The sequence below is a fragment of the Schistocerca serialis genome, chromosome 6 (assembly GCF_023864345.2).
Source record: "Schistocerca serialis cubense isolate TAMUIC-IGC-003099 chromosome 6, iqSchSeri2.2, whole genome shotgun sequence".
In the NCBI taxonomy this organism is placed as follows: Eukaryota; Metazoa; Arthropoda; class Insecta; order Orthoptera; family Acrididae; genus Schistocerca; species Schistocerca serialis.
The window spans coordinates 588174833-588187099 of NC_064643.1; the positions used below are offsets into that span (position 1 = coordinate 588174833).

The 12267-nt window shown below is 43.3% G+C and overlaps 1 protein-coding gene across 4 annotated transcripts in view; it reads right to left on the minus strand.

Moving 5' to 3' along the window:
* LOC126485104 (uncharacterized) overlaps positions 1–12267 on the minus strand; it is a 242259-nt gene that overhangs the window by 141045 nt on the left and 88947 nt on the right. For 3 of the 4 annotated variants that reach the window (XM_050108730.1, XM_050108727.1, XM_050108729.1), the window contains exon 2: positions 10855–10959. The exons of the other annotated variant lie outside the window; for it this stretch is intronic. The gene's annotated coding sequence lies outside the window, so the exon portion shown is untranslated. The remainder of the gene's footprint in view (positions 1–10854; positions 10960–12267) is intronic. 4 annotated transcript variants of the gene reach the window in all.

Sequence of the window (12267 nt, forward strand, 5' to 3'; positions counted from 1 at the left end):
TACGTGAAATAATGCGTCTTCCAAACAATTGACGAACTGCTGCCATCGATTGTCGAGCAGTGTGTGACGTGGCTCCGTCCTGCTGAAACCACATGTTTTCGACGTTAAGTTTAAGCTCGTACAGTCTGGGAGTAAAGAATGTTTGAAGCATTACAACATATCGAGCGGATGTAACTGTCACTGCACTACCATCCTCACGTTCAAAAAAATAAGAGCCGATAACACCATGACATGATACAGCACACCAAATTGTGATCTTGGCGCTATGTAGTGGTCGCTGGTGAAACAAGGATTGTCCTGTGCCCAATAACGAAAATTCTGTTTGTTCACGAATCCGTTCAGGTGGAAATGGGCTTCGTCTGATATCCATAAGTTACCAAGAAAATTCGCGTCCTCGTTGATTTTAGCCAATATCTGGCTACTAAACTCCATACGTGACGTTGGGTCTCGTTCATGTAAGTGTTGCACAATCTGCAACTTATAGGGATGGAAGTCTAATTCGAGCAGCATTCTTTGTAAGCTTCATCGCTTAATCCCTAGCGAAGATGCATGCTGTCGAACGGAGCGGCGAGGACTTCTCTCGATTGCAGCTCTAGCAGTTGCAATGTTCTCTGGGGTACGTACCGTTGGAATGCCACGTGGAGGTTTCTTTTTCAAGGCAGATCCTGTTTCTTCAAAATTACGCACCCACGTTGTAATCGCATGCGCAGATGGGACACGTCCATGATGTTCAAGCTGGTAATGCTGTCGAAATGTTCTCTGCGCGACAGTCGCACTATCACCATTTTTGTAAAACGCTCTCACAGCTACTGCTCGTTCCGCACCAGTCCAATTCTCCATGATTACTAAATGGCAATGCGTTCACATCAATTGTGCAAAGTTTCGAAAATCTGCCGGCGCTACAGTGCTGCCAACTGTAACGTTCAAAATTTCCCGTTCCCCTACGCCACCCTGTATATCACTTGCACTTTCCATTTTGTGATCAACGTATGTTTGTTTTCAGTGTGTAGTGTTGCCAACTGTTGTTGAATGTTTGTCTTTTTATTTATAAATAGAAAGTAAATAAAATAAAAACATTTACATACAGTAATATGGTGGTGGTGGTGGTGGTTAGTGTTTAACGTCCCGTCGACAACGAGGTCATTAGAGACGGAGCGCAAGCTCGGGTTAGGGAAAGACTGGGGAGGAAATCGGCCGTGCCCTTTCAAAGGAACCATCCCGGCATTTGCCTGAAACGATTTAGGGAAATCACGGAAAACCTAAATCAGGATGGCCGGAGACGGGATTGAACCGTCGTCCTCCCGAATGCGAGTCCAGTGTGCTAACCACTGCGCCACCTCGCTCGGTACAGTAATATACGCACACATACACACACAGTCATAAAAAAAATCACCCTCTCAGCAAAGAATCACAAAGTTAGACACAGGAAATATACACACACACACACACACACACACACACACCACAAATGAAAAAAATCAAACCAGAACACAAACAAAAGGAAGTCAAACACACAAGAACAGTTGGCAACGCTACACACCGAAAACACACATATGTTGACCACAAAATGGAAAGTGCAAGTGATATATCCGATGTGACAAATTTTTGGTGCAAGAACTTCGGATATCGGCCAGCTGGAGTATGGAAACTAACCAATACATCTCCAGGATCACACACACAAGCTAAAAGCGCTGCAAATCGTAAGTACACTGAACGATAAGTTCATATTACGAACTTAGTTCTACAAACTTTTAAAACACAAGAGAAAGATACGACGAAATGTAATACAGCGGCATATTATATCTACCACATGATACGTTTATTGTGTGTAAAAAAGGAAACATATATTACAAGTCACTGACGATGCTTCCCAAATAAATGAAGCGAAACGCATCTGGCAACAAACAAACTGCCTTCAATTGGCTGCACAGACGAGGCACACCTCCAAGAATTTAAAGCAACTAAGGAAAAGACGGAAAACAGAAAAAAATGACGATAGAATATATGTGCTTATACAGTGTCTGTATCTCACATTACGGTGTCATTCAGACATTCATGACTGTCGGATTGAGCGGACACTGTTTTGACGATTACAGCTGTTGCAAATATTACGAAATTTTGTGCGTTTCAGCGCACAAGGAAAAAAAAATGGCAACTTGTGCTGTGAAGCAAGTTCTTAATGAATCCCTTCCCTTGGCGAAAAATATTGCTAAATTATATGAGCCCATTTATGATTCATTGCTTTCGTAAATTGTGTTCCCTATATTGCCCTAATTGATGTTCCACATTAAATTGTATTACATTTTGCATGTCGTATTTTTCTAATGCAACAATTTAAACTTGTCTTTCATTTTTTATTTTAGCTTAAGCACTAATTTTGCCTGATGGAGGTTCGAACGTCATATTTAATTAGAGTAGGTAAAAAATATGTTATTTGGAGTGGAAAAATGGCAAAAGTGTTACATGCTGGAGCATAACAAAAACAAAAAAAGTTTAGAAAATTAAAAAAATATGACAGAACTCAAGGTATAAATTAATAATTACATGGTAACACCTGGCATTCGACAGGCACAGAGCTACATGACCATATCACTGCTGTAGAGTATACATGAAATTTACTACCAAATTACTTACTTGAAATTTAAAAGATGTACACATTATTTTATTACAAGTTATATAGATTTCTTTAAGTCGATTTTTTCTTCAAGCATTTTTGAGTTCTGTCACTGCTCTCAGCAGGGTACAACTTAATTTGCTTTGTTAAACTCAACACTGAAAGTACAAAATTAATAACGCAATGCAATTTATGTAGTAGACAGCATTTTCTAGCTGTACATACTGAACTACATCACTGAACGTGTTCCCAGCAGGGACCGGTTCGACATACAGGCAGAAGATGGACACACACCCCACACTAATCTCCAGTAACACCCATACTTTCGATGAGAGAGAGTGTAGTTGTAGCCGTTTGTAATCACTACAGGGTCAATCAGTAACTATTGCCAGCTAGAATAACTGTGAAAATATGATAGGAGCTGAAAGTTTGTGAGACAAAAGTTGCATGGGACAACGGGGTCCACAATATGGCGTTGGTTTTTTGTTGCTAGATGGGGTCGCCTTTTTTTTAATAGGATGCTATAGTTTGGTATTTATTTTCTGATACTGGCTATCGAGACGAATCCAATGATGTTTAACAGTAAGGTCTTTGAATTTCAATGATGGTCACAATGTTGCATGAACGTCCATTTACAATAGGTGTTCGAAGTGATGACTGTTGGTATCAATGCAGTGCTGCAATGTTCTTATCATGAACTGAGTGGTGTTCCTTATCACATATCTTCAGGTGTGGTTGGAACGTCTTTATAAACAATGTCTTTTACGAATCCCCACAAGAAAAAGTCGAGAGGCGTCAAGTATGGTGAATGAGCCAGCCACGACACATCTCCCCCGCGTGCATTCCAACGACTTGGGAATTGTCTCTGCAACTTATTTCTAGCCATCAGGGAAAAATGTGCCGGACACCCATAATGTTGATACCAATTTCTGTTCCTTGTTCCTAAAGATATTTGTTTTAATAACAGATCTAGCACCTCCTGCAGGAATGTGGTGTACTTTCTACCAATAAGATTTCCTTCGATGAAATAGGAGGCTACAATTTGTGTCCTCCAGAATCCCACACCATAAGTTCCCAGACCCTAGTTTTTGGTGTGCAACTTGCCGCAGCGAACATGGATTTTCAGTTGCCCAATAATACACTCCTGGAAATGGAAAAAAGAACACATTGACACCGGTGTGTCAGACCCACCATACTTGCTCCGGACACTGCGAGAGGGCTGTACAAGCAATGATCACACGCACGGCACAGCGGACACACCAGGAACCGCGATGTTGGCCGTCGAATGGCGCTAGCTGCGCAGCATTTGTGCACCGCCGCCGTCAGTGTCAGCCAGTTTGCCGTGGCATACGGAGCTCCATCGCAGTCTTTAACACTGGTAGCATGCCGCGACAGCGTGGACGTGAACCGTATGTGCAGTTGACGGACTTTGAGCGAGGGCGTATAGTGGGCATGCGGGAGGCCGGGTGGACGTACCGCCGAATTGCTCAACACATGGGGCGTGAGGTCTCCACAGTACATCGATGTTGTCGCCAGTGGTCGGCGGAAGGTGCACGTGCCCGTCGACCTGGGACCGGACCGCAGCGACGCACGGATGCACGCCAAGACCGTAGGATCCTACGCAGTGCCGTAGGGGACCGCACCGCCACTTCCCAGCAAATTAGGGACACTGTTGCTCCTGGGGTATCGGCGAGGACCATTCGCAACCGTCTCCATGAAGCTGGGCTACGGTCCCGCACACCGTTAGGCCGTCTTCCGCTCACGCCCCAACATCGTGCAGCCCGCCTCCAGTGGTGTCGCGACAGGCGTGAATGGAGGGACGAGTGGAGACGTGTCGTCTTCAGCGATGAGAGTCGCTTCTGCCTTGGTGCCAATGATGGTCGTATGCGTGTTTGGCGCCGTGCAGGTGAGCGCCACAATCAGGACTGCATACGACCGAGGCACACAGGGCCAACACCCGGCATCATGGTGTGGGGAGCGATCTCCTACACTGGCCGTACACCACTGGTGAGCGTCGAGGGGACACTGAATAGTGCACGGTACATCCAAAGCGTCATCGAACCCATCGTTCTACCATTCCTAGACCGGCAAGGGAACTTGCTGTTCCAACAGGACAATGCAAGTCCGCATGTATCCCGTGCCACCCAACGTGCTCTAGAAGGTGTAAGTCAACTACCCTGGCCAGCAAGATCTCCGGATCTGTCCCCCATTGAGCATGTTTGGGACTGGATGAAGCGTCGTCTCACGCGGTCTGCACGTCCAGCACGAACGCTGGTCCAACTGAGGCGCCAGGTGGAAATGGCATGGCAAGCCGTTCCACAGGACTACATCCAGCATCTCTACGATCGTCTCCATGGGAGAATAGCAGCCTGCATTGCTGCGAAAGGTGGATATACACTGTACTAGTGCCGACATTGTGCATGCTCTGTTGCCTGTGTCTATGTGCCTGTGGTTCTGTCAGTGTGATCATGTGATGTATCTGACCTCAGGAATGTGTCAATAAAGTTTCCCCTTCCTGGGACAATGAATTCACGGTGTTCTTATTTCAATTTCCAGGAGTGTACATGTTAAGCAAATTAATACTTCCATGATTCGTGAATGTAGCCTCGTCAGTAAATAAAATAAAATTAATAAATGTACCATCCCTCTGGATCTGATGTTGAACCCATCGGCCGAATTGAATACAATGCATACAATCCGTACCAGTTAATTCTTGGTGGAGACTGATATGGTAATATGGTATTTATGGCGATGTCGAACACGAACAACACTACTCTGGCTCACGCTAGATTCCCTTGCGATTTTACCTGAACTAACACAAGGATCTCGAAATACAGTGGCAACCGTACCAATTTCCGTTTCCTCGTTAGCAACTTTCCTTTGCCGGATATGTTTTCGACACTTTAAAGATCCAGTTGTTCTCAATTTATCATACACATATGTAAATGTACGACGTGTAGGGTGAGTACGTTGAGGATATCTTTCAGTGTATAAAAATCTAGCTCTCACTGAATTTCTCCATAAATGAGAAGCATGTCAACTTGTTCTTCGATGGAATACATCATTCACATTCGCTTGATTCGACGATACTAGTCTCACCGTTCCTATTAGTGTTGTATTGCGAAACCGTAGAATGGTGTTTACATGTGAGTGGCACATTAGATGGACACGCCGTATTTGCAAATATTTACTATTTGCACGATATACGAGAGAGAATCGTCAGACCATGTGTTTCGATAAGTCCCGAAGTGATAACGAATACCACTCAATCTATGATAAAAAGATTGCAGCACTACATTGATACTAATGGTCATCACTTGGAACACCTTCTGTAAAAGGACATTCATGCCACTTTTGTGATCTTTGTTGACCTTCAAAGACCTTACTCTTACACATCATTGGATTCGTCTCGATGGCCGCTATCAGAAAATAAGTACCAAAGTATAGCTTCCCATTTAAAAAATAAAGCTTGTAACTAACCTGTTTCTACGGGTTATTACGTTAAGAGTGGGAATGGAAGTGCTTATTGATTGTGAAATTAACGTTAGAAGATTAGGGTCGCCACCGACTCTCACCATACAACTAATCAAAGGTTTGGCCGAGTCGGAAAATAAATTAATTTTATCACAGACCAAAAACTCATATAAATACATACGTCGTGATATTGCTCATAGGGGATGCGATGTAATTAATAGTATTTCCCGTGCACTGTCCACGACAATCAGCCATTTAAAATAAAATAGTACATGCATGAACACTGTGCAGAAGATCAGCTCCCAGCAACACACCTGAAAATAAGACTTAATCTAAAGCATTTGTTTTAAAATAAAAGGGGAAACTAATCACTGGACCTGTGCGTAAGGAAACGCGTTGGATGTGCTAATGGGAAAGCTACGAGGTGAGTGGCTTAGGTGTAAAAACGTAACCTCGGAATGCAAGAGAAAATTGTGTATAAAGTCATTTATTCCTAAAATATGGACGTGAGGCATGTACACAATTCCTGATAATATTAATGCCTAAAACATTAAAGAAAAGCATCTATACATACACCGTTATAATCTACACCAAAAGTCATTGGTGTGAATCATTCATACAACTGCTGTTGCCTGATAACTGATCGCAGTAACTCGTGAAACGGTACACGTTTCGCTGTACACCCGCGTGCCCACGTGATTTGTGGAGATGCAATTTCTATGTATCGTGGCCAAGTTGCAACAATATCACGTCACACAATCATGAACAGTTAACGTTCTTTAAAACAAACATGAGACCGGACAGTTAGTGATGAGGGCAGCCCAACAAACTAATGTTCAACCACTTGGTCGGCTCCCCATGGACGAAAGATACATAAAGCAAGGAAAATTTACTAAAAGGCAAAGCTATAAATGTTTAGAAAGATGAAAGTTTATACAGGCACAGCCGAAGGCAAACAGACATTCATACAGAAGCGAGTGCTCACTTCTTATCGACACCTTTGTGTGGCGCTCTTCCGGTGGATCCAAGTCTGCTATATAAATTTACTAAAAGAAAAATCTGCCAAAGTTTTGCATTCCTTGCTGCGACAAGGCATAGCAATCTTTCAGAGTTGAAAAGCGAGACCAAAAGCTAACAGCTCTCCCCTCGCCAAGTAACAACGCACCACGCGGTCAGCCTAACTCACCCTTCTTCGACTGGAGCACAGCTGTGGACGCTTCCCGTACCGGCGGCAGACTGCCTCCCTTTTTCATCTCCAGCCTCCTCCACGCTCCGCGTGGCCCGGAAAACCCAAAGATGCCATTTCCGCCACCAACCTAACGCAGGTGGATTTCTCACAAGTAGCGCAAACCTCCTTGCCTACTTGACCACTACGAGAGTTGGCTATTCTGTACAATTGCTGCTGAATCTGTATCACTATCGCGGACTTTCTGCAGCAGACTACTTCACCGTCTAACAGCGTGACACACAACCACATTCATTCAATCACACCACTACGAGAGTTATTAGAAAAGATAAACAAGGAAAAGAAAGAGAAGTGCTAGTGAAAATGGGCTACCGGACTAATGAAAGGTGGCCACCCTTTCAGGCTGACCTCCTTATCTCTGACGCGACCTCACCCTGCAGCAAAAATCGAACTTTACACTATGGCCCCTATTGTCCCATGCAACAACTGCCACACAAACTTTTCAGCTACTATCGTACTTTCGGAGTTATTCTAGGTAGCAATAGTCAATGACTCACCCTGTATATTCACTTTGAAATTCCCTGTATTCTAGTACTTTAAGTCTACGATCTGCTGCTAATGTTAGAAATATGTGCAGCTGCTGCTTGTCGACAACTGGCAATACGGCAGCCGAGTACGTTCTCTGGCGACGGCAACAGCAAACACAGATGGGGCGTGGTGTGCAAACTGCCACAGGCCTCGGGTGAGCCACGCCGAATCGTTGGCATTCAGCGCAGCGGCGGCGGCCGGCCAATCAATCAATCAGCCAGTCAATCAATCAGGCACGTAAGGGCGGTCGGGCCGTGCTCCGAGGTGCGTGTGATAACGGCGGATGATCTGTATTCCGGCCGGGACGCCCCGGTCGCCCTCTTGCACCCTCCCTAATCACACGCCATCCTGCCCGCCGACGACGCCCTCACCACGCACGCGTCATCAGACCCGCACGAGTACACACACAGACACACACACACACACATCACACACGGCGGTGCCCTGCAACACATTATTCTCCATAAAGTATTCACAGCGAACAGCGAGAAGTTGGGAAAACATAATTCATAGTACGCATGTTGACTGTGTTGGTACCATAGTGACGCAGCACGAAATTATCGAATGGGAGCGAATGCCGCGTCTTACCACCTCACCAAGTTTCCACTCCTCCTTACCCACAATGAACGCCTCCGTACGTCTCACACTATCCACAAATTCGGGAACAGCAATACCGACCTTACCTCTATAATTTCCAGTTCCAGAATAATCATTTGCGGGACCAATTTACTTGTGGTATATTTTACTCAGCGGGATGCAATCACCACTAAACCACGTACGTCCTCAGGAAATGTCAGATTTTCAACAGTTCTCCGTACAAACATAGCAAAGCAATGACGGCTAATGTTACAAGTCCAGATCTGTCTATCAGCCAGACTGTTTTCCCTGCAGCTCCTGCAAAAGCTGCTACCCAACTTTAGGAAGATATTAGTCGGTCTTCTTTGGAGTATGAGAAACACTAAAAACATTACGGAAAAGATAAAGAAATTTATGAAACTTAAAAGTTTTCTGTCTCGTAGACCCCTAAGAGGAAATAAACAATCAGCTAAACTTATCAATGAAAGCCGTTTACATTCACTTCTTTTATATTCTAACAAACCAGAAACCAAATTAGGTAATAATCATGGATTATTACCTAATAGCAGAGCTAATGCAGAATATAAATTTATGAATAAATGAAAACGTTTGGAACATATTAATAAGACTAAAGATAAACAAACTGAAAAGGTAACAGAAGCATTGACAAATGTAGTTTGTACTATTCAAGAGGTAAAAGAAAAAGTGCGACAAATACTAACACATAAGTATTCCGCAAAATGAAAATGTTGAATTCAGACAAATGTTTGTTATTTTATGATTACTGGATGAACACTTCGATTATTGTTATTATATGATTACTAATATGCATTTGAATACAGACATCCGAATTCTGAAGAAATTTTAAGATCAGAATATAATCCAATTTCCATCTAAACAAAGGAAGAATAGAAGAACTGAATGTACATGATTTTATTAAAATTATTTTGCGTAAATAGTAGATATTTCATAGGAACAAACAATAGAAGATGTAATCATTGTGCTATAAGAAATTTTGGCAACAAGGTCTTTTTATATATATACGGTCTAGATCGTAATTTCTTTCATTTCTTTTGAATGTTATCAGTTTTGGTTATCGCCGGCCGGAGTGGCCGTGCGGTTCTAGGCGCTACAGTCTGGAGCCGAGCGACCGCTACGGTCGCAGGTTCGAATCCTGCCTCGAGCATGGATGTATGTGATGTCCTTAGGTTAGTTAGGTTTAAGTAGTTCTAAGTTCTAGGCGACTGATGACCTCAGAAGTTAAGTCGCATAGTGCTCAGAGCCATTTGAACCAGTTTTGGTTATCGTAAGAACCATTTGACCACAGGTAACCTGTGATGCTACCGGGTGTGGGTCCTGGTTCGACGTATCTCCGTGGATTTTGGGCCATTGTTAAATGATGAAGGATTAGAAATGCTCACTTACGTTTATTGGGTTGTGGTGTTATGTGCCACGACGCTTCGTTCCCGCCATAAGCGAAAGTAACGGGTGCTACATGCTACTTGTCGTGTATACCAGGCCCAACGTCACTTACTTATGAATAGAGACATTTACAAATTAATATATAGTTTGATGTTACTGTTAATACACTATTTTATTGAAAAATATTTATTACTTTACAAATGTCTCTACAAAAAAATTCATCTTCAATACTTTGCTTCTCACGTTATTGCAAAATACTTTCATCTCGGCAGCTAAATCATTTTGTGACCATCGCGGGGGCGACCTAAAGTCGCATTTTAAAATGCTAAATGATGTTTGAGGACCTCGAACACGTATCCGAAAGAACGTCACGATTTATCTTCCACTTAGGACTCATATTTATTATCATCGTGTTGAACGGTATTCACTGGCGCACTACCAACTATCTAACACAATTGAAGCGCGAAGCATTGAACGTAACTCACGTCTATAACAAAACCATAAAACAATTTTCGCAATAATATTTCTAATACTCTTGATGATGGTTTGCAGAAGGTGTTCGAACGTCCTACCCTAGTAATGACTACATTCATTATACAGTTATTGTAGTAGGAGTCTTTCGCACATTTGAGACTGATGTTGCATTCACTTGATTGCAGCTAATATCCGGAGAATAAATTACCCACCGATGTCAGCTCTAGGCACGTACACAAAAACTTTCGAAATATGCTGTATTTGCCTTATAAACTAGTGGTATATGAATCGGTTAGTCCCTGTCAGCTATCCACAAGACAGGAACTACATCAAAAGTACCAGTCTCCTCTGCGAAATGTAAAGATACTCTAATTACAAAAGAGGTGCAGGCTCATCCTCAGAAGAGCAAAAACGTCGGATATTGTAACCCTCGAATTGTCTCTTTTTTAACCATAATGACCACCCAAAGTTTCAGTGACAATGAGGTCGTTTACAAAGAAGAAAAAGCACTAATACTTACCTCAGTTAATTACCAAAGGTGTTCCTTTACACACAAACTTGGTTACCGCGTGCGAACGATGCTGCCCAGTAACAGCGGAAAGGAAGAGATGTTTAGTGTCAATCCCTAAAATGAAAAGAGGAATGCTTGGCTTAACGTCGTGTATCACAATTACAGGATGCAGTACATTTATTACACCGAAATTCTGGTTCGTCCCTAAAAGGAAAAGAAGAATGCTTGACTTAACGTCATGTATCACAATTACATGATGCAGTACATTTATTACACCGAAATTCTGGTTCGCGTCATCGTAAATATTGACCTCAGATGAGTGAAGTGCCAAGTGGAAACGAATTAAGTTTAATTCTGACATCACGGAATGATCAGTACCAGGATCGTAATCTTGCTTTTTGTCATTCATGAAAAACGCTCTACCATTTGATCCACCAAGATCTGCTGGAAGCTGTGAAGTTTGGAAGATTGCGAGAGAGGTGTTACAGGGAGGCCCGCACTGTAAGGCATTACGAGCGAAAGTCTAAGACTCGGGTCTTGGTCACCGTCGCACTAGAGAAAGCATTCAGATGGATCCCATCATACGTCTATCTAACCCTCAAATTTACACGAACGTTTACTAAATAAGTTAGAGAAGCTGGTAACCAGCATAGGAAGGCCATAATGCGTGACGGTACCAAATACACCGAAACGCCATATAAACCGGTAAAGGCATGCGTATTCAATATGTAAAGAGGCAGAATATGGCACTGCCGTCAGCAAAGCTTATATAAGACAAGTGCCAGCAGCAGTTGTTAGATCGGTTACTGCTGATAAAATAGCAAGTTATCAAGATTTAAGTGAGTTTGAACGTCGTCTTGGAGTCGGGGCACAAGTGAGGAGATACTGTGTCTCCGAGGTAGCGATAAAGTGCGGATTTTCCCGTACAATCATTTCACAGACGTGCCGTGAATATCAGGTATCCGGTAAAACATCAAATCTTCGACATAGCTGCGGCCAGAAAAAGATTTTGCAAGAACGGGACAAACGACGACTGAAGAGAATCGTTCAGTCCGACAGAAGTGTAACCCTTCCCCAAATTGCCGCAGATTTCAGCGCTGGGCCATCAACAAGTGTCAGCGTGCGAACCAGTCAACGAAACATCTTCGATAACGACTTTCGGAACCGCAGGCCTACCCGTGTACCCTAGATGGCTGCACGACACAAAGCTTTACGCCTCGCCTGGGTCCGCCAACACAGACATTGCAGATTATGTTCTAGGAGCTTCAGTCCGGAACCGCGCTGCTGCTACGGTCGCAGGTTCGAATCCTACCTCGGGCATGGATGTGTGTGATGTTCTTAGGTTAGTTAGGTTTAAGTAATTCTAAGTCTAGGGGACTGACGACCTCAGATGTTAAGTCCATAGTGCTTAGAGCCATTTGA